The sequence below is a fragment of the Octopus bimaculoides genome, chromosome 1, assembly GCF_046866305.1.
Source record: "Octopus bimaculoides isolate indiv1 chromosome 1, ASM4686630v1, whole genome shotgun sequence".
In the NCBI taxonomy this organism is placed as follows: Eukaryota; Metazoa; Mollusca; class Cephalopoda; order Octopoda; family Octopodidae; genus Octopus; species Octopus bimaculoides.
This window is the reverse complement of record NC_142928.1, coordinates 89,137,702-89,160,201: the sequence shown is the minus strand read 5'-3', so window position 1 is coordinate 89,160,201 and position 22,500 is coordinate 89,137,702.

The window sequence follows — 22,500 nt, the reverse complement described above, 5'->3', positions numbered from 1 at the left end:
CCAGTCTTTCTTTCCTAAAATGGCCACTCTCTGGGGGGTTTTTCCCAGCTCTTTTTTTTCCTTCATGTATTGACTCACAAAGGTTCAACAGGAACGTTAATGACATCAAACTCACCAGTCTTGAAGGGGGCTGCAAAGTCCATGAGCATTCTCCCTTCCTCCAGACCCATCAAATAAAAACACAACAGCCAACTGAGAGGTCGGCGAGTATTGCATTGTTCTTATTTCCAAGATCTTTAACTCTTAAATACACCGGTCTAACTCGCAATAAATAGATGCAACTCGCCATTCTAAGCAGTGATAGCATTGTACAATTTACTAGCTTGAAGTGCCATCTTCAGCCATACTTGTAGATTCGTCAGATATATTTTCTCAAAATACGCTATATGAAGCTGGAGTCTTCAGTGGTGCTGCGACAATTTAACGGTTTAATGTAGACGCCATTCGATAATTGCCACATAACATTATTAGGAAGTATATTTTTGCAAAAAACTATTTACACTGTACCTGTATAAAGTATTATCCTCATTAAAATATACAGGATATTATCAAACCGAAATACATCAACAGTTGTAATATCAAAGAATTTTGAAGAATTTTATCGTTAAAACTTCCATCAAATGCAGAGTCTAGAAATAATTTTCTAGCAAAAGATAACAGAAATGACGTAGTTTTATAACGATTAACTGTAGTTGATTTTCTTTCGCCCAAAGTCAGCCCTGATCAAACAAAGTTATTACCAATCATTCTGCCGTTTCCTCTGATATAATGTATATAGGGTAACATTGTCTAATAGGTTCCTTCTTCTATAAAGATATTTGGGTATGATTTTTTTTACATAAGGTATATAGAATCACATCGTCTAATACGACCCTCTTTCTTTTAAGATATTTAGGTACGATTTTTCTTCCAGCCTAATGTATATAGGGTTGCATCATGTAATGTATCCCTTATTTTTAAAGATATTTGGGTATGATATGAGGAAGATATGAATCTCATTTCTAGTGGTTCGAGCAACCACCTTGAGGCTGCCTGGTTATTTAATATTCATCCGTCCACCCCAAACACACACTTTAAAGCATAAGCTTTTGTTTTAAAGTTAGAAAAAGTATTCTTATTATGATGAAAATTATTAAGGCGATGTGCTAGCAGTATCGTTAGCACGCTGGACTAAATGCTTAACAGTATTTCGCCCTTTGCGACATTTTGAGTTCAAATTCCGCAGAGGTCGACTTATCCTTTCGGGGTCGATAAATTAAGTACCAGCGCAACAGTGGGGTTGATGTAAACGACTAGTCCCCTCCCCAAAAATTTCGGGCCTTGTACCTTTAGTAGAAAGGATTATGGTGAAAATCATTTCTATAATTTATTCTGAGCTTGCGGCTTAGTTTCGAATCCTTCTTCACAAGTAAACACGTGATAGAGAAGTCTTATTCAAATGAGAAATTTTGATTATTTCTTTCTTTTTTTTTACACCTTGAAAAGTAAGCATTGATACACCCAGATATTTTCTGCTCGAAGCAGTTACAAAAAAATTAATCAAAAGAATATATAGATTGTAGTTCGAAGTGTTCGTAGACACTTTGTAGATTACCCAAAACCTTGAAAAGGTTAGAATCCATTAATAGGATTTACCCATGACTTGAACTGAAAGAATGATTTTCAGAGACACAATTTACAGTCACTTAACTGACGTGGGGTGGAGCGCAAATTTTAAAGAAATTAAAATTTTAGATAAACTAAAGTGAAGTCTATTTGATTTCTAACATCGGAACAAAACAACAAATATAGGTGAAGGGTGTATTAGATTGATTGAAGTTCGTGTGTGTGTGCGTGTGTAGATACTTTTTATCTTCTTCTTTACTTTACCGACTCCGGTAAGATGAAAGGAGGTTCACTAAAAATATTGACATCTTCCTAGCTATTGTAGCTTCTCAATAGAACGTTTAATAAAGAAGTCGCCTCCCTTTCTTTTCCTCTTGCATTTTGTCTTTGAAAGATAATAGAAGGGAGAGGATCGTTCTAAACATTAATCATATGAATATAACAAGATTTATAATTAGGACGCTTCTTTTGAACTTACTATATTCCCAACTGAAGCGAACTAATCTAATATCTACGACACACAATGGAACTTGCACAAGTGTTGTTTGCAGTGATGCAGCTATTATACTGACCGAATTTATAGAAAATACAATCCTCAACTTCTAGATTAAAATAGCTTTCCTGTCTACACCACCGTCAACAATATTATAGTATAATTACGTTTCCAGTGCACACACACACACATACACATGCACATATTTTGTATTTACATATATATACACGTAGGTATGCATATATATATATATATATATATATATATACACATATATATATATATACATATATACATATATACACATATATATATGCATGTATGCATATATGTAAATATATATATATATGTATGTATGTATGCATACATGTAGAGGTATATATGTGTGAGTTTGTGTATGTATATGCATATGCATATATATATACATGCATATATGTTTGCGTATGAGTATGTTTGTATACATATAACGGTGTGCGTATTTTTATTAGTGCTTGTATTTTCATTCAAGTGCTTGAATTTGCATTGTGTATAAACGCATGTATATACGTTTGCAATTATTGGTATGCATAAGCGCACACATACACACACACAGAGATACATACATACATACATACATATATATACATACATATAAATATATATATATATATATATATATATATATATATATATATATATATATATATATATATATATATATATATATATACCAGTGTGTAATTAAATATACGATGTACGTATGCATATTTATTAATTAGATAGAAATGCGTAGTGCGCATGTATATGTATGTATGAGAGAGAGAGAGAGAGAGAGATTTGTGTGTGTGTGTGTGTATGTATATATATATATATATGTGTGTGTGTGTGTGTGTGTGTGTGTGTGTGTGTGTGTGTGTGTGTGTGTATGTATATATATATTATATATATGTATATATATATATATATGTATGTATATATATATGTATATATATATATATATATATATATATATATATATATATATATATATATATATATATATATATATATATATATATACCAGTATGTAATTAAATATACGATATACGTATGCATATATATATATATATATAAGATATACATATATATATATATATATATATATATATATATATATATATATATATATATAAATTTTCTTTTTATTTTGTGGTACACACTTCTGCTAAAAACGTACATGGCTGGATATATTTTAATCATATATGACAGGGTTCGACAAACTACGACCCGCAGCCTCATTTCAATGAAGTTAACGAGCTTAATTTCAATTTGGCCACCAATTTTGTTGCATATGTGACGTTACAAACGAAAATTCTTTATTCTCCTTTTCTATCTTTAGTTAGTAAACAATAAGATTCAGTATCGAAAAATAGAGCAAAATGTTTATTTTTGCAGAATCCTTTAAAAAAAATTCAGTTTCGTATTTATACAAAAGAAAACGTAAGATGTTGTGCACTTAATAAAAGAAGTGTACGATGTAGAGAGATACATTTGTACATTCCTAAATTATTAGAGCTGCATAGATTGACAGAGTCTCGGATTCTGTCATAATATAGCTAAGGTTATGGCTCAGTGGCGAGAGCGTTGGAGCGTTAGTGAGCTCGATTCAGAGACCGGGCCGTGTTTTGTGTTCTTGAGCATGTCACTTTGTTTCACCTTGCTCCAGTTCGCTCAGCTATAGAAATGAGTTGCGACGTCACTGGTGTCAAGCTGTATCAGTCTTTGCCTTTTCATTGGATAACATCAGTGACGTGGAGAGGGGAGGATGGTATGCATGGGCTACTGCTGGTTTTCCGTAAACAACTTTGCCTGGATTTGTGCCTAGGAATGGAACTTTCTAGGTGCAATCCCTTAGTCATTCATGACCGAAGGAGTCTTTACCCTCACCCTTTATTCTAAGAAGGGTAAGTGGAACAAAGTGTGTTAACTTGTCATTTCAGGAAAACAAGCACACTGGTTGGTTCCTAAAACTACAATCAACCCATTGATTTTATCTAAAAGGATATTTTAACACGTCTATCAGCAGTGTTTATTCAGTGGCATGCATTCTATTAGCATCACTTTCAAATCTCACGATTTTTATTTTTAGATAAAGATTGACAAATTTTAATGAGAAAAACAGTGTTCAGCCGTTACAACAAACTGTTGATTTAATGATGTATCTTACTGAGTTCAATTATAGATGACAAGGCAACACTGCATTTATGTGACGTATTCACTGCAGTAAAGCTTTTCGATATGAATTAATCATTTTCACCTCCAGCTCACAATAAGTAACTTCAATCACTTTCTCGGCTGGGAAAAATGCAACGAAAAAGAAAAATATTCTATTTCCTTTCGAATATTCACAAGACATTCTCACCAGTCTAAAGCTAAAATTTCGACAGCTTTTTCAAATCTCTATGAAAAGGCGAAAGCATTAAAACTCTTTCAAAATCCATTTGGCTGTATTGTCAAGGAAATTCCGATCTTCAGATCTTCAAATACAGGTTATTGATCTGCAGTCAAACAACTTGTTAAAAGGAAAGCACAAAAGAGGGGAAAATTGATTGACTTTTATAAATGCCTTCAGACGAAGGACACACTGCGTTCAAAAGTCTTTGCTCGAGGATGGATTCTAACCTATTTATGTGAACAAGAAAACATTTTCTTTCAAATATAAAATATATTAAGTACGCTTTCAAACCAGTTAACTGATTGCCAATTTGCAGTCGATTTTGATTACGGGAATCACAATTTACAATACTTTGTCCTAAAATATGAATAATAGAGTTCTCAGTCATTGACAACGCATGCTATTTCCATATTCTTGTATTGTGGTGGCTTCATTTTTATTCGCATTGATCCCACCCACACAACCTCAAGACACAAAATTATTTCCAATCTGGCTCGCCTCTAGAACATATGATTATGAATCTTAACCAAGGTTTTGTTCACTTCCCCTTTTTGGTCGACTGTACACATTAGTAGATGTGATGAAATGGCTGATAACAACTGAATTAGTGAAATTGCGCTCGGCACACTATCAGACGTGAATTGCTATTCACCATACGTGAGAAGGGTCTGTTTTTTTTTTATGTTCACGAAGGAGAATTAGAATATGTGTCACCCGGTGGAAATAAGCTGTTCTCTTTTGTTTAGGATTTTAATGGATGCAAATAAACAATGTTAAAATTTCTCAGTATGTCCAACATCTCAGTATTTCAGTCCTCAAAGTATTCCAATTAATTCTAGTGATTTTGGTGGGCTCTGCTTAATCTCTTCTCCTCAAAATAGAATTTGAAATTGATACAGTAGTCTTCAGGAATCGGTTATTGAATGAGCCTTGGTGCTGGTGTGTGTGCCTTTTAAATGAATGCTCTATGTGTGTTATGTAGTTGGTTGATGTGTGATAAATAGAAATATAGTTTGCAATACTATTTTTCTGAAAGTTTTCCAAGGAGTGATCAGCGCTCCATATATTTGCAATTGACAATCAACTGAACTGTGGAATCGACCAGTAAAATGTTTTGGGTTTGTTTTGGTCCAGGCCTCCATGTGAATCGGTGACAAGGTGATACTCAGAAATAAGACGCTCAGAAGTGATTCCTTGAAAATCGGATATCGATGGCGAACGAAAAGAAAATTTTGTTAGTGCCCTAAGTAACCCACTTTTGTGATAGGGGTTCTTTTCCGGGGCAATACTGAATAGATTAGAACTGTTGTCTTTGCATATATGTTTCTTTCGTCAGAAGATCCATCCACTATTAACGTTCACTGTGACAACCCCTCGTGGTTAATGATGCGCAGTAATAGGTAGAGATTATGTCACCTGCTGAACTTTCTGGACAGGGAGCAAGTGTAGTGGTCTTTCTGTTATGTTTTGTATTTCGTAAAGTGAATCTGATTTATCATACAAACCGTAGTTTCCTCATCATGTGATATATTGAACAGAGATAGAGCTGGACTATATGCTTAAATTAAAATAACTTTCCCACAAAACAAAATTTCGAAATACAAAACAAAATTACTTTTATTTTATGCAAATCAGAAATAGAAAAGGCTTAGATTCCCTGGTTTCTATAATTTCAGAAATATCAAACATTCAATCAAGCAAACAAACGTTAAAAACAGTGGCACCTACTATTTTGACAATTGTGTACTTGAAGTAATGCTTGCGATGTACAACACGTATGCTTAAAACTTTTTGTAAACTTGGATTTTCAGAATAATTCAGAATTAATTGGAATTAAGTATTTTATTATGTTTTGAGTCAGGGAGAAAAGCAGTGCCAACTGCTTGTATGAAAAGAGAAAAGCGTCCTCAAACTGGAGACCTAACCAAACTGGAATGAACCCCCACGAAATGCACCCAAGGACCAGGTGGTGCTGCCAAACCGAGTGACGGATTAAATCTGCGACACAAGTAGCCAAGGCGAGATTTGAACTCACAACACAAACAGCCGAAACAAATACCACAAGACATCTGTCCAACGTTAGTGAATCTACCAATTCCACTGTTTTTTCTGGTACTTTATTTTATCGACCCAGAAAAATAAATGATAAAGTTGACCTCGGCGGGATTCGAATACAAAATACAAGAATCCAAATAAATAACCGCAACGCATTTCATTCCATGATCTGACGAACAACTCCCGTTATTTCGTCATCTAAACTTAGAATATGACCTTTCTTCATTGGTATACAATTATATTTCTTGCTCTGCTGCACTTTATATTATGTCTCCGTATTCTCGTCATCACTTTGCTGTTATTAAAATTACCTCATCACACTCAAGGGAACTATAATTTGCAGATTTACAGCAATGTTTACATAGATTCATTAAATCAAATTTCTTTCATTGCTCTAATGTAAACTACTATTTACGTTGATTATAGACATTTAAGCTTTAAACATTTATTTATTTATGAATATAATTACTTGCGAAAATCTTGATATATTTTTATGGCATAGATGTGTTTGAATTCATATATTACACATGTATGTACATGCCCGTGTGCACACATACATACACTGATGCATACAATTACACACACAACACACCCATGTATATATATAAATACATATATATATATATATATATATATATATATATATATATATATATATATATATATACACGCATATTGGACTAAGCCTAGTGAGTAGATTCGATAGTCGGAGACTGACAAAAGCCTATCGTGTGTGCGCGTGTGCGCGCGCGTGTGTGTGCGCGCGCGCGTGTGTGTGTGTGTGTGTGTGTGTGTGTTTGTGTGTGTGCGTGCGTGCGTGTGTGCGTGTGTGTGTGTGTGCGTGTGTCTGTATGTCTGTGTCTGTGTGTCTATGTTTGTCCCCCACCACTCCTTAACAACCGCTGTTAGTATGTTTACGTCCCACGTAACTTAGCGTTTCGGCAAAAGAGACTGGTAGAATAAGTACCAGCCTTAAAAAGAAGCTCGGTACTGGGGTCGATTCATTCGACTAAAAATTCTTCAAGGTGTTGCCCCAGCATGGCTGCAGTTTAATGGATGAAACAAGTGAAAGATAAAAAAGATTCATAAGAGACCTAATCAGATGATGCTTTGAAACTCAGTCTTCAGTTTTGTCTCGATTTCTTTGTGGTGTAAGACGGCGAGCTGGCAGAAACGTTAGCATGCCGGGCGAAATGCTTAGCAGTATTTTGTCTGTCTTTACATTCTGAGTTCAAATTCCACCGAGGTCGACTTTGACTTTCATCCTTTCGCGGTCGATAAATTAAGTACCAGTTGCATACTGGGGTCGATCTAATCGACCGGTCCCCTCCCCCAGAATTTCGGGCCTTGTGCCTAGAGTAGAAAAGATTTCTTTGTGGCGTATCTTTTCTCAATCAAAAGTAAATTCCTATCTCACAAATATTTCCGCGACAACTTCATAATACACAGTTAAACTTTTCTTCTACAGTTGTCATTTTCAATTATCACTTAATTGAAGAAATTGAAAAGAGATTAATATTCATGAAAGAAAACTTGTCAATACTAATACTTAATTGACAAATTAATTAAGCTTGTATATGCTGCTAGAGTGCGCTTTATCATGGCTACATCCCAGGTTTATGCTTAAATAAAAACTCGTTATAAATATCTTATTTATGCTTATATGCATACCATAACAAGAGCAGTTCAATCAATATACGTTTAAAATTCTGTCTTCCCCTTCTCTTCAGTTTGCTCAGTATTTCGAGTCTCTCTCTCTCTCTCTCTCTCTCTCTCTTTCTTTCTTTCTTCACTTGCTTTCTTCTATGTGTCTCAACTTACTCTCCGCTCTCCCCTCTTATCTTCCTTTACTCTCCTCTCCACTTGCTCTCTCCCTCCTCCATTTGTTTCCCTGTCTCTCCTTCCATATCTCCATTATTTTTCCCCTTCCTTCTCTCTCTCTCTCTCTCTCTCTCTCTCTCTCTCTCTCTCTCTCTCCCTCTATCTATCTGTCGATCTCTCTATCTTTCTGCACACACGAGCCAATCACACGTGCAGTCACACGCCACGAAGAAAGGAATAAGTACAGTAGCTAAGATATCGAGGAACAGAAAGAGTGCCAAAATAGAATTGTTCCTCTGAGCGTGGAGAACGATCCATCTAATAACCTGATTGCAGCAACTCTGAAAAGTAACGGATTTACTAGATTTGCAGCGCAAGTAGGGCAAGAAAAGAGTGAATTCATCCTCCCCTATGCACTCATCTAGCCACACTTAAGTAAACCGAACACCACCATTCTTAAAAATGGTGGTGCTCCAAGTGAAACACCTGACATAGAGCAGTATCAATGTTGAAACTTCAAGTGAAAATAAGACAACAACGACAATGCTACCAGCTTTTTATATCTGTTGCCGCAGGTATTCACAGAAATGCACAAACTGAAAAAGGAAAGACCCCAAGAGAAGCAGATCCTACACCGCCAATCAGAACAGCAGTGAAATAAAAGGAACCAACCGAAAGACTAATGAAACTGGATTTTAAAGTCAAAACTACTAAAAATAAAATGGAAAACGAGGAAACACTACATGAAACGCGAACTATCCACAAATTCTACATAAAAGGTGTCTGCTGACATGGAGAGATTGGAACAAACAGCCGCTTTGCGCATCCAGAGCTTAGGCAAAGTGGAACTCAAGGTATTAACCACTACTCATTCAACCAACAAGGTAGAATAAAATCACAACCAAGGAAATTCAAAACCTACAATACGCCTGCAATTAAGGAAACCACCAAGAAGTGGTATGTAGATGCAGCTGTCGGGGTTACAAATAAAATTAAGCCATGCTTACCCACAAACAACACCGTCACAAATAATAAACCCTGGACGGTCACCATTACCGCCAAGCCAAACATTTCGTAAGTTCTACTAATAAATAACCGAGGCTTCTTACAAAGCAACTTCAAAAGCAAATTTGCGTACCTGAAGGATCTCACAGCATAAAATCAAGCCTTACGCATAGCACTTACAGAAACACATCTCTTTCTCTCTCTCTCTCTCTCTCTCTCTCTCTCTCTCTCTCTCTCTCTCTCTCTCTCTCTCTCTCTCTCTCTCTATCTATCTATCTATCTATCTATCTATCTCTCTCTCCAAACATAAATAATGCGGAAGTACGCATCCCAGTGTATGTTGTGTCTCGTACGGACAGAAGCCATGGTGGAATTACGACATATATCCGTGATGTTACATCATTAACCCTATTGCCACATTAAAACTTCCTCTGTGATACATGCATAGTGTATATAAAGCAACTTGATGAGTTAATATGCACAACATACCGTTCACCAAATGCCTCAAAACATAATGGTAAATTTGTGTATAGCTTCAGACATATAGAAAAGGCATTGACCAACAAGGACCAACATATCAATATTCTCATGACCTGAAGGTCATATATTGTCTGGGATGTCACTGCATAGAGAGAAGCAAACAGAATCATTGCTTGATCTTTCTAATAATCTTTTCTTTTTTTTTTTGCAGGAGTAGCAACATCTTGGATCTCTGCTTAACAAATAATATGGCCCTTATCCATAACGTGAAGGTGAAGTTAACAGCTTTTTCTGACCACAACATTATAGAACTTACAATGTACGGTCCTGGGCGAACTGCTGGCATCTACCATATAGAGATTCATGTTATATCCAACTTGGATTTCTCTAAAGCAAACTGGAAATCAATCTGCAAAGAAATCCACTAAGTATGTCTATGCAAGGCTGCGACTTGATTTCTGTCGACAGTGTAAGTTATATGGATTAAATGTCCCAGAAAAAATGTCAGCGTACACAAAAATAACATTCCCAGAGACAGGAAGAGCAAAGGCTTCAAACCGGTTGAGAAATCAACTGGAGGATGGAGAAAGTCTAACTTAAGACGGACATTCATGAGAATTGAAACCAGAATCAAACTCTCCCATAAAAAAAAACAGAACAGAGAGAGAACAAAGATGTGGAAGGCATAAAACAAATCTTAAGGATTTCTATAAATTTGCAAAGGAAACAGCCGGAGTACAGTACAAAATAGGACCATTGTTCCAAGGTAATGGCTCACTGAGCGCGGCTCCCAAAAGTATAAGTAAAATGCTTGATGAACAGTTCAAAAGTGCCTTCTCCTCTCCATTGGGACACATACAAATAAATAACCCGATTGAATTTTTTTACATTGCAGTTCTACAGAGGAAGGTAACAACCATCGATTAAATTAATATTGTGGAGGAAGATGTAACGGCGGCCATAGATAAAATGAGCTTAAACTCAGCAACTGGTCCCGATGGTTTCCCAGCTATTCTCTTAAAATCATAGAAGCAGGCTTTAGTGAAACCACTTCAGATAGTCTTCCAGAGCTTCCTTTCAAATGGTAAACTAAAAATTTAAAAGAAGATATCATATGCCCTATCCGTAAAGGCGGGAGCGGAGCAGAGATTAAAAACTACAGGCCCATCTCTCTGGCTTCACATATCAGCAAAGTCATGGAACAAGTCATCAGAAGGAAACTGATAACGTTCCTAAACAAAAATGACTTGCTGGACGATATTCTGCATGGTTTCCGTTTGGAAAGAAGCTGCCTCACACAGCTCTTCCGGCACTATGACTAGAATTCGAAACAGCTACTCGACCATTCAAATGTCGATGTGGTAAATCTTGACTTTGTAAGGGTCTTTGACAAGGTGAGTCATGGCATATGTCACAAACTGTGAGATATTGGCATAGCTGGTAAACTAAGACAGTGGCTACATGATTAAAAGACAGTCTCAGCCTATGGTGCCCTCTCTAGGGAAACGTAAATTCTGATCGAGCCCCCAGCGGAATTGTTCTGGGGTTATTACCGTTTATAGTAGGTCTCTTAGACATATCCATGGTCCCTAAGACGGTCACTGTCATTAGCTACGTCGATGATGGAAAATTCTCACAGGCAGTAAAGTATACTAACGATGTAGCAAGCTTGCAGTAGGACCTAAATTCATTATACAACTGGGTGAACAAAACAACATGCAATCTAATGCTGAAAAATTTCAAGCACTGCGTAATCAGCTCACAAATGCACCTCAGCCTGCATACACAGGACTCGAAAACACAGTAATCTCAGAGTCATAGACAGTAAGAGACTTGCAATCAGTATGTGTAATGATGCATAATTTCATGTGGCAACAAAGTGTAGACAAATGGCAAGATTCCATCTTGCCACACTAAGGTCCTTCGGGATAAGAGATCAGGAAGTCATGTTGATCCTGTAGAAGACCTTTGTTTGGCTTATTCAGATTTTTGTATCCATCAACAGGTGAACATTTTCATTGGTTGAATGAAGGTGATAAATCGTGAAATTTGTGAGGTTTTCATGAGCATTAGATTAAGTTACGTAAAAGAAATAGTCCTTTCTACTATATGCACAAGACCCGAAATTTTGGGAGAAAGGGCTAGTCGATTACCTCGATCCCAAAGCTCGACTGGTACTTATTTTATTGACCCTGAAAGGTAAAATTGACTTCGGCGGAATTTGAACTCAGAACGTAAAGCTGGAAGAAATGCCACGAAGCATTCTGTCTGCCGTGCTAATTATTTTGCCAGCTCTCCGCTTAAATGAAATAGTTATTACCGGAAATGAAACCGAGATAATAGACACTGCTCACGAGAAGATTACTCTAAAGAGTAACCGTCATATACACTCCCTGTCAACAAGAAAAAACATTATACGAACCATAAAGGATCTTCTACGCTCAACCGGCTATAAAGAGATTCCAAATCTCCCTAACATCACATCGTATCGTCTTAAAGAGGCAGAACATTTTGGACAATGTAATCGTATGAACTAAAACGCATGGTTAAAGCAAGAATGTTTTGATCTTGGAACTTTTAAATCAGGACTACCCTGGAGCTAAACTACAACTGCAACAAATTAAACACCTGCAAAAGTCTTAATATTTTGCAAACATTTTCATTCGTGATTAAATCAAATTATTTATTGCGTTCACGTTTTTGTTTAACAGACATTATGTTTATTCATAACGAAAATTTAATAATCAATATTTCTGCAATAATTTATTTTATATTTTATTAAATACTTTTAATCATTTTATTGGCAAATTTTTCTGTAGCACTGACTCTAAATGTTACCATTCTTTCTCCGAATTGCCACAAATACAGATTCGTTACTTCTGAAAGTTCTTGAATTCAGTTTTAATTTAATGATCTGCCATAAATTTCCAATAGGATTTAGATCTGCATATTCTGCAGGCCAGTGCAAAGTCTCGAGTTCATGATTTTGGTAAACGGTTTGATTAATTTGGCAGGATAACCATTATTATAGTATATTGCCGTTGTGGATTGAATTATAAGTAATATCTCTGAAAGATATTTTTGTGGAATGTCATTCTTGTTAGTATTATCATGGACGCCATCATTGCCGTTATTGTTGTTGTTGTTGTTGTTGTTGCTTGATCTCGAGTTGGCTCTGATCGGCCAGACATATGGTCAAAGGTATTCAAACCATGATCACTCTCTTCCCCCCACCACCACCATCACCAAATACTATACTACAAACTACTACATTATTTGATATATGTTTTTAAGACATCTAGGTGTAATTTGAAAGACTATTATCTTTTATTGTTTTATCTTTTGCTTGTTTCAGTCATTGGACTGCGACTATGCTGGGGCACCGCCTTCTGCGACTGCTGGTTTTCCATAAACAACTTTGCCTGGACTTGTGCCTCGGAGGGGAACCTTTTAGGTGCAATGCTATTATCATTCATGATCGATGGAGTCTTTCCTCTTTTTTTTTTTTACCGTGGCAGTGTGGCAAGAATCTTGTTTCTCAGCCACATGGTTCCGGGTTCAGTCCCACTGCGTGGCATCTTGGGAAACTGTCTTCTACTATAGCATCGGGTCAACCAGAGCCTTGTGAGTGAATTTGGTAGACGGAAACTGAAAGAAACCCGTCGTATATATATATATATATATATATATATATATATGTGTGTGTGTGTGTGTGTGTGTGTGTGTGTGTGTGTGTGTATATATATATGTATATATATATATATATATGTATATATATATCTGTGTATGTATGTATGTATGTATGTATGTATGTATATAGGCATATATATATATATATAGGTATATATATACATGTATGCATGTATGTATGTATGTATGTATGTATGGATGGATGGATGGATGGATGGATGGATGGATGGATGGATGGATGGATGGTTGGATGTATGCATGTATGTATGTAGTTTTGTGTCAGTGTTTACGTCTCCGTAACCTAACGGTTCGGAAAAAGAGACCGCTAGAATATGTACTAAGCTTACGAAAAATAAGTCCTAGAGCCGATTTGTTCGACTAAAGGCGGTACTCCAGCATAGCCGCAGTCAAATGACTGAAACAAATAAAAGAATATATATATATATATATGTGTGTGTGTGTGTGTGTGTGTGTGTGTGTGTGTGTGTGTGTGTGTGTGTTATCTTTTATCTGTTTCAGCCATGCTGGGGCACCACATTGAAGAATGTTTTAAGTTGAATGAATTGACTAAGGTACATTTTTTTTCAAGTTTGGTACTTATGCTATCGGCCTTTTTTGCCGAACTGTTAAGTTACGGACACGTAAACACACAACACAACACAGGTTGTCAAGCAGTAGTGGGGACCAAACATATATATACATGTGTGTGTGAGAGAGAGTCTGTGTGTGTGTATAACACGAACGTCTTTCAGTTTCTGTCAACCAAGTCCACTCACAAGGCCTTGATCGGCCCGAAGTTATAGTAGAAGACATTTGGTTCTTGATAATCCAGCTTGGGATCTGATTTAAAAGCATTTGGGTTGCTATTTCTAGCAGGTAAAACTTGGCTGATTCACACCATCTTGGTTGTCAGATGGCATTAGATATCAAGGGGGAGATAAATGACATTCACTTCGTTAATTTTACGCCGAGATAAGAACTTTGGGACGAATTGGCCAGCAGTTGGAATTCAACCTGGGACTGGAACAATAGAATGACTGAATTACAGAGTTAATTCTCGTCCGTCCTTAACCTCCGATCAAACACCACCGGGACATGTAGTTATTGTAGACGTATTATAGCCATGCCCTTTAGCTCTCTTTAGTTTTGGGCCACACGCTCATTTAGCCATCCGCACAAGCTAGCTTAAAAGTCCGCACGCACACACAAGTGTAGTTGCTTTTGTGTCTATGTTTGCCCACATCCCCAACACCGCTTGACAACAAGTGTTGCCTTTTTTAAGGCGGCGAGCTGGCAGAAACGTTAGCACGCCGGGCGAAATGCTTAGTGGTATTTCGTTTGCCGCTACGTTCTGAGTTCAAATTCCACCGAGGTCGACTTTGCCTTTCATCCTTTCGGGGTCGATACATTAAGTACCAGTTACGCACTGGGGTCGATGTAATTGACTTAATCCGTTTGTCTGTGCTTGTTTGTCCCCTCTGTGTTTAGCCCCTTGTGGGCAATAAAGACATAAGTGTTGTCTTTTTATGTCTTCGTGTTTTGTAGTTCAGCAACAGACACCTGTAGAATAAGTACCAGACTTTAAAAATAAGCGTTATAAGTAATGGGGTTGATTTGCCCCACTAGACACGTCGAAACGGTACTCCTCCCCCCTCCCCCCAGTTTGGCCGCAGGACAACTACTACAACAAGTAAAAAGTAAGAGATTCTCCTTTTTTTTTGTCATCTTTTCTAGTTTAAATTTCGATAAGGGCGTGTTGTTTCCTTTCTGTCAGTGAGAGTAAGTTTTAGAAGTCTCCTCATCTCTGCATGTTCGATCCTTTTATCTGAATTTTTGCTGTATGTTGGTAAATGAGATATCTAACTATCTTTCTTGCAGATACGTTTTGATGTTGCTGAATATATTGTATTGCAATGCTTTTTCATAAAGCGAAAAAAGAAATCATTTTTGCTTTGAAAATATATATTTCAATAAAGGCAAGCCGTCAGATCTAAAATATATCAACCTTATGCAATATGATCCCAAATAAAGAACGATGAGGATGAATAATAAACTCGAATAGAAAGAACTTCACATGACTAAAGCAATGAAAATATAACAAGAAACTCTATTTGATATAGATTTTGCATCTTATTGGGAATTTCACGTGTAAGCAATATTTCTAATAGGATGGCTGTGTGTGTGCATGTATGTGCATGTATATGTGCATCTGTGTCCTTGCGTACATATATGTGTGTGTGTAATAATGTACGTGTTTATATATACGTTTATATATATATGTATATTTTTATAAATATACTTCATATATGGTTATATATATATATGTATGTATGTATGTATCTATGCAAAGCCTATACAAAGCAAATTGAAATATTGGAGTGAAAATGGAAGTAAAGAAGGTGGAACAACAATCTATACATTACCTTATATATCTATATTTCTAGCTACATATTGTCTTATATTCCTGTTCAGCAATTTCCTCCGTTTTCTCCTCACGAACTGGTATTAACACCGAAATATGGAAATAGAAGGTAAAGTGAAAACTATTGTTTTGCCGTCTTTATTTTTTTTCACTACTATATTCCAATTTCATCGTATTGTCTTTGAACAGTTTTAGCGATAGATAGATAGATAGATAGATAGATAGATAGATAGATAGATAGATAGATAGATAGATAGATAGATAGATTTCTTTATTAGCCACACAGGGCCGAACACAGAAGGGACAATACAATGTAGAACTTTTCTTTTCGAAAGAAAGAAAAATAAATACGATCAAAAGGGATCATCAACCACGGCATGCCCAGCCCTCCATTTAGCGGATGTTGACAGCAAATGGATCGCCTAACCATCGGAACGCTTCCCTTCCACAAAAAGCGAAAGAGTATGCGTTCCAGTTTGGTGATGGTAGGGTCGGGACAAGGCACGACGACCAGACGGTAATCGGTGACGAATGCAATGTACGCGTTCGCCACCTCTACCCGACCTTTTAGAGATAGCTTCCTCTCGGCCATTGCTGGGTGAGAGTGGCCACCCTACTCGTTATCTCATCTCAGTTCTTCTCCATTTGGAGGTCTGGTCCGAACCAGATCCCAAGCAATTTAACCGGTCCGTCGGTCCAGTGTCCCACGATGTAGACGCTGTTGGACGGCATGGGCTTGCTTCTCCAGGTGCCAAGCCGCAAGCCCACTGACTTTTCCGGATTAATTTTCGCTCCCGTTACCGCTTTGTATTCTTTTAGTGTCTCGCCCAACAGGTCGATATGCCTGTGACTCGACACTATGACAGTGACGTCGTCCGCGTATGCAGACACGCTCCTCCCGCATCCCAGTTCTCACTGGATGCCCCTCAGCGTCGCCAACTTCCGCAGTAGTGGCTCTAAAGTCAATACGTACAGAAGCGACGATAGGGGGCATTCTTGACAGACCGAACGCGTGATGTTAAATAGTCTGGATAGATGACCATTTACATGAACTACCGAGCAGATGCCACTGTAAAAGGCAGCAATCCAACCGCGGAAGACGTGACCGAAACCAGCCGCCCTAAGGACAGCCTCCAAGTAATGACAAGCGCCAACCTCTCTTCAAATCTGCGTTGAGCAGAGTGATGGGCCTGAAGTTATCTATGACGTTCCCCATGTTTGGATCTTTCTTTAGCAGTTCCACCGCTTTTGGGCTCACAAAACTGGGGCTACTCCCATTTTGCTGCCAGTTGCAGTAGACTGCTGCCAAGACGCCTCCAAACAAGTCTGGCATATGACAATAAAGCTCGTAAGGTAGACTATCCAAGCCTGGCGACTTGTCCCCTGCGCAGCCTACCATCGCATCCCGTACGTCCGCGGCTGTGATGGGTCTTTCACAACACTGCCTCTCTTGCCGAGAGTCGTTGTAGGACATGCAGGTAGGCACTAAAGTTGGTTGATGGTTATTGGCATGTGATATATGGGTTGTTGGGGATGAGAGGTTAGTTTCTTTTCCCTTTTTCCCTCTGGGTTAGATGCTTCTGTAGTTGTTGGTGGTGAAGGTGATGATGTTGTCTCTATATTTGGTAGCGCTGATGGTGGCACTGTTTGGCTGGGTTGGCTTGTTGGTTGGTGGAACTCTTTCATTTGCTTTATCGGTTGTGTTGCTGGTGGTGAGGGTAGCAGTACTGGTTTTCCTTTCGGTTTTTGGTTGTTCCTGTTGTTGTTGCTCTTCTTCTTCTTTTGCTAATTGGCAGTCTTTTTTGAGATGGTATCTGCTACCACAAAGGTAGCAACATGGCCTTCTGCCTTCAACGGTCACATGTAGTGTTGTGCCATCTGGAAGTTGAATCAAATCTGGGAGATTTTCGATTGTCTCCTGATTTGCCTGAACCAACAAATTCAACTCCTGTCCAATCCAATTTTTCTGTTCCAGGACGGCAATTTCTAAGATGTTGGTTTGATCTACAAAATCATAACAGATGGCTGACACCAGCCATCTTATTTCTATTTCAGGGGGTACATCTTTAATTTTTACCTTTGTCACCTGACGATCGAGGTAAGTGGGAATCATTATAAATTCCCCACATTCCAGGCTTTTTGTCGAGTGTTCCTTTGCGCGTTCTTCCGTATCAAATCTTACCTCGATCGTGGTAAATCTTTTGCCGCTTGCAATATATATTTTAAAAACCCATATGGGCTGTAGACATTTCTCAACTGTTTCTTGAGTGGCCTGTTCTAATCTTTTATTTTTTGTGTTCAGGATTTTGTAAATTATAGTTTTTTTGGAAATGTCTTGTAAAATGCTTTGTGCGGTGTTCAATTATTATACAAAGAAGACAGAACAATTAGTTTACATTGTAGTTCTTCCGTTGAGAAGGACATTAAATATTTCTTTTGCTTTAAAACAGAAGCAAAATTATTTAGTTTGTGTGACATTATTGTTGGTGGTAGCAGTTTTCATGACAGAAGCGATTGTGGTGGTGATAGGAGAAGTGATAGGCGCGGTTGCACTGCTCATTATTTTATGAGTGTTTCCATTGTTTCTGCCTTCCCTTCCCACTTGTTCGGAAGAAAAGCTTGTGTCAGTGTGTGTATTGTTGTTGCTCAAAAGTGTGTGTGTGTGTGTGCGTGTGTGTGACAGTGCATCAATGTTTTGATTGTTATTCGAAGTTTTCGTTGATGGTAATGGTGGAAATTCCAGTTCTAATTCAAAGACGGGAACGCTGGCAGTCTTACAGTGAATATACATTTTTCCAGGCAGATGAAAAAATTTTTTATGAAATAAGATTTTAAAATTTGAAAATTCACCCTTAATGGGTAAATTCTCAAGCGAAAGCCTCGCTCGAGGCTACGCAAAAGTTGTTAGGCACCTTTTTAACAGAGATAAATACAGATACACATAAATAAAACCGAAAAACTACTTAAACTTACGGGAGTTGATGCGACAAACAGCCGATAGATAGATACATACATACATACCTACATACATACATACATACATACATACATGTTTGTCATTATTCAATTTTATTTTAAGATTCCATGCCAATAGATAAAGAACCGGTTTCTAACCTAGATCCAAGGCTCCTTCATTGGAATTTCAACAACACCAACAGGGTATGTATGTATGTATGTATGTATGTCTAGGTAGTGAGTAGCGATTTTCTTCACTACTTCATAAAACAAGTCATCTAGATGTTATTCACTTGTCTTTTAAATGTATAAAATAATGTTTCCAAATAATTGCAAGAGTCATCATGAAAATTTTCTTCTTAGGGTATTCCATCACTAAGTTAGCGTAAGTGAGGGTTAATTTCGCGATCATTGCAGTCCCTGATATTTGTTGGTCCAATGATTTATTGAAGATAAAACCATTAGTTTTTTATATGAATCTAAGACCATCAATAATAAAATCATTTTCAGGAATTCAAACTGGTATATATAAAGTAAATATCTATTTAATCGCAGTGATTCTATTGTGGTGAAGGATATTATCGTATAACTTTACATCATTAGTGGAAATAATTGTTTCTTGGCTCCTTGTTTTGCGATTGAATATATCTAGATTATTCCAAATATAACTCAGTATATGTTTATATAAGATGTCCAAAAGAAGTGACTTAACCAGTGTATTTCAAATATAGAGCCTGCTATAATCGATCTTAATTACAAACCATCTGGATATTTATATATTTGTTTTTACAGTTTTTACGAGCGTCACTTATAGCTTTACTTTTGTGTATTCTGGGTAGGCCATAGACATTTCTGGTTTATCATTTTAAGTAAGTTGTATAATAAAACTCTTCGATAGTCAAGCATTTGCAGTATATATTCAATAAAGTCAGTAGTTTTCTCATTATTTTTTATATTGTTTATAAGTTGTTTGTTTTATTATTTTCTAACATTTAAACACAATTTCCTTTTAATAATCTTTCGCTGACAACAAAAGCATTGCCTTTATCGGTTTCTTTAGTTGTAATTTCAACGTCTTTTTGTTTATCATTTGAATTTGTCCATTCTTGTTTTGAGAAATTCGATTTTATGTCGTGATTATGTTCGAAGTTATTCACAGCTTGAGATGTATTTTCACTAAGATTATTTTAATTCTACCATTATATCGGAACATACATACGCAGGAAGTTTTCGTCGCAATGTTGTTTAGCCTATTTGTTTATGTATGTATTCTAAATTATATATAATGTTTAGTGACAAATGAATATATAAATCTGATTTATATATCTTACTTTATTCTGTAAACCAGCTCTTCCATAATATGGTATGTTTCATTCATATTTGGGGTAATTTCATATGTTCATTCATATATATATATATATATATATATATATATACACACGTGTGTATGCGTGTTTCTGTGTATATACATACATTTATATATATATATATATATATATATATATATATATATATATATATATATATATATATATATACGAATGTATGTAATATATAATTTATATCATGGAAACAAAATGTTTGAATCAATTATTCAAATAACAAATCTGCTGGATGCCACTTTAAGAACATCCTCTTACATAACAATGCAAGCCAGAGAAAATATCTCACGAAAGACTTCTACACCTGCATACCATTCAAAATTCTCAAATATATAAACATTACTCTGTTGCTGGGAACAGCAGCGACTATGATGAGTGTTACGTTAGATGTTGGTTCCAGATAGATTTTGTCACCTTAGAAATCTGTCAACTAGAAATAAAATAGCAGAGGCTCCTTTCTATCAAATATTCCCAAGAAAAAGGCGCCACAGTCAGGCATTAGTTACACTAATGAAAGTATTCTTCATTTCCAGCCGACTGTAATAATTTCTTGCGAATTCATTTCTTGATGTGACGTCCCTGCAACTGATTACGAGGTCTATCTCGAACCAAAACCGTGAGTAATTTACCAAACCTTCAGGCCAGCAAAAAAGAATTATTTTCTCCGTGTAGCCTGAAGTAATAAAAGGAAAATGAGAGAAAGAAAGAAAGAAAGAAAAGTCATAAAGAAAGCAAAAAAGAAAGAAAATTCAAGAGGTGTGGTAAGAAGCTAGCGGTGAGCTGGCAGAAACGTTAGCACGCCGGGCGAAATGCTTAGCGGCATTTCGTCTGTCTTTACGTTCTGAGTTCGAATTCCGCCGAGGTCAACTTTGCCTTTCATCCTTTCGGGGTCGATAAATTAAGTACCAGTTACGCACTGGGGTCGATGTAATCGACTTAATCCCTTTGTCTGTCCTTGTTTGTCCCCTCTATGTTTAGCCCCTTGTGGGCAATAAAAAACAAATAAGAAGCTAGCTTCCAACCACTTGGTTCCGGGTTCAGTCCCACTGTGTGGCACCATGGGCAAGTGTCTTCTACTATCGCCTCGGACCGACCAAAGCTTTGTGAGTGGATTTGGCAGACAGAAACTGAAAGAGACCCGTCGTGTGTGTATATATATATATATATGATTTCAATTCCTGGGTCGGGCGACGCGTTGTGTTCTTGAGCAAAACACTTCATTTCACGTTGCTCCAGTCCACTCAGGTAGCAAAAAAGAGTATTACTGCGATTGACCGGCATCCTGTACTAGATAGAGAACTTATACGCTATGGAACCATGAAAACCAGCCTTCATGAGTCAGTATGACGTATAAAGGAATTTGAATGACTGACCAGACTGACTAATGGACGGACGGATGGATGGATGAATGGATGAATGGATTACCAGTACCATGTAGAATATGCCACATTATGTTTCTCACGGGCTTTATTTATTTATTTATTTATTTATTTGTTAGAAAAGTACGACGGTAATTGTATCGGGTATCTAAGAGCATATCAGCATTACGACTCCATCTTTTTGTATACTATTTTTCTTTCGATGGGGGAAATCTTAACTACGAGAAATTTCTAATATGAAACAAACAGCCCCACCAGGAATTGAACACGTATCTTAGCTCACCGAAAAAATTGCCATAAAACCTACTGAGTCCGCTTCTTTCTTGTGCCACTGTTCAGTCATGGCATGCCAGTCAGTTCTAGCGTCTGTACACTCCTCCCTCCCTCTACCATTCTGTATCCTTATACTAATATAACAAAATCATTATTGATGTTTTATTGTGAATGCCTTGCTAGTGTAAGAAGTGGTGATGCTGGAGCTGTTGATAGTTCTGGTGATGCTAAAGATGGTGGTGGGTTGTAATGGTTCCTGCGGTGGCTGTGGTGGTAGTGGTGGTGGTGATGCCGGTGGTCGTCGTCGCTGTCGTCGTCGTGGTACGGATTGAGGTTGTTTTACCAAATGCGTTTGTTATGGAAATCAGCTAAAACCGATTATGTTGGCAATTTAGATTGATGCCATCAACTAACTTGTTAATTACGTTCATACTGCCGCTCCTAGGCTGACCTACAAAATTACCAAATAAGACATCTATGTGTGCGTGTGTGTATGTGTGTGTGTGTGTGTGTGTGTGTATGTGTGT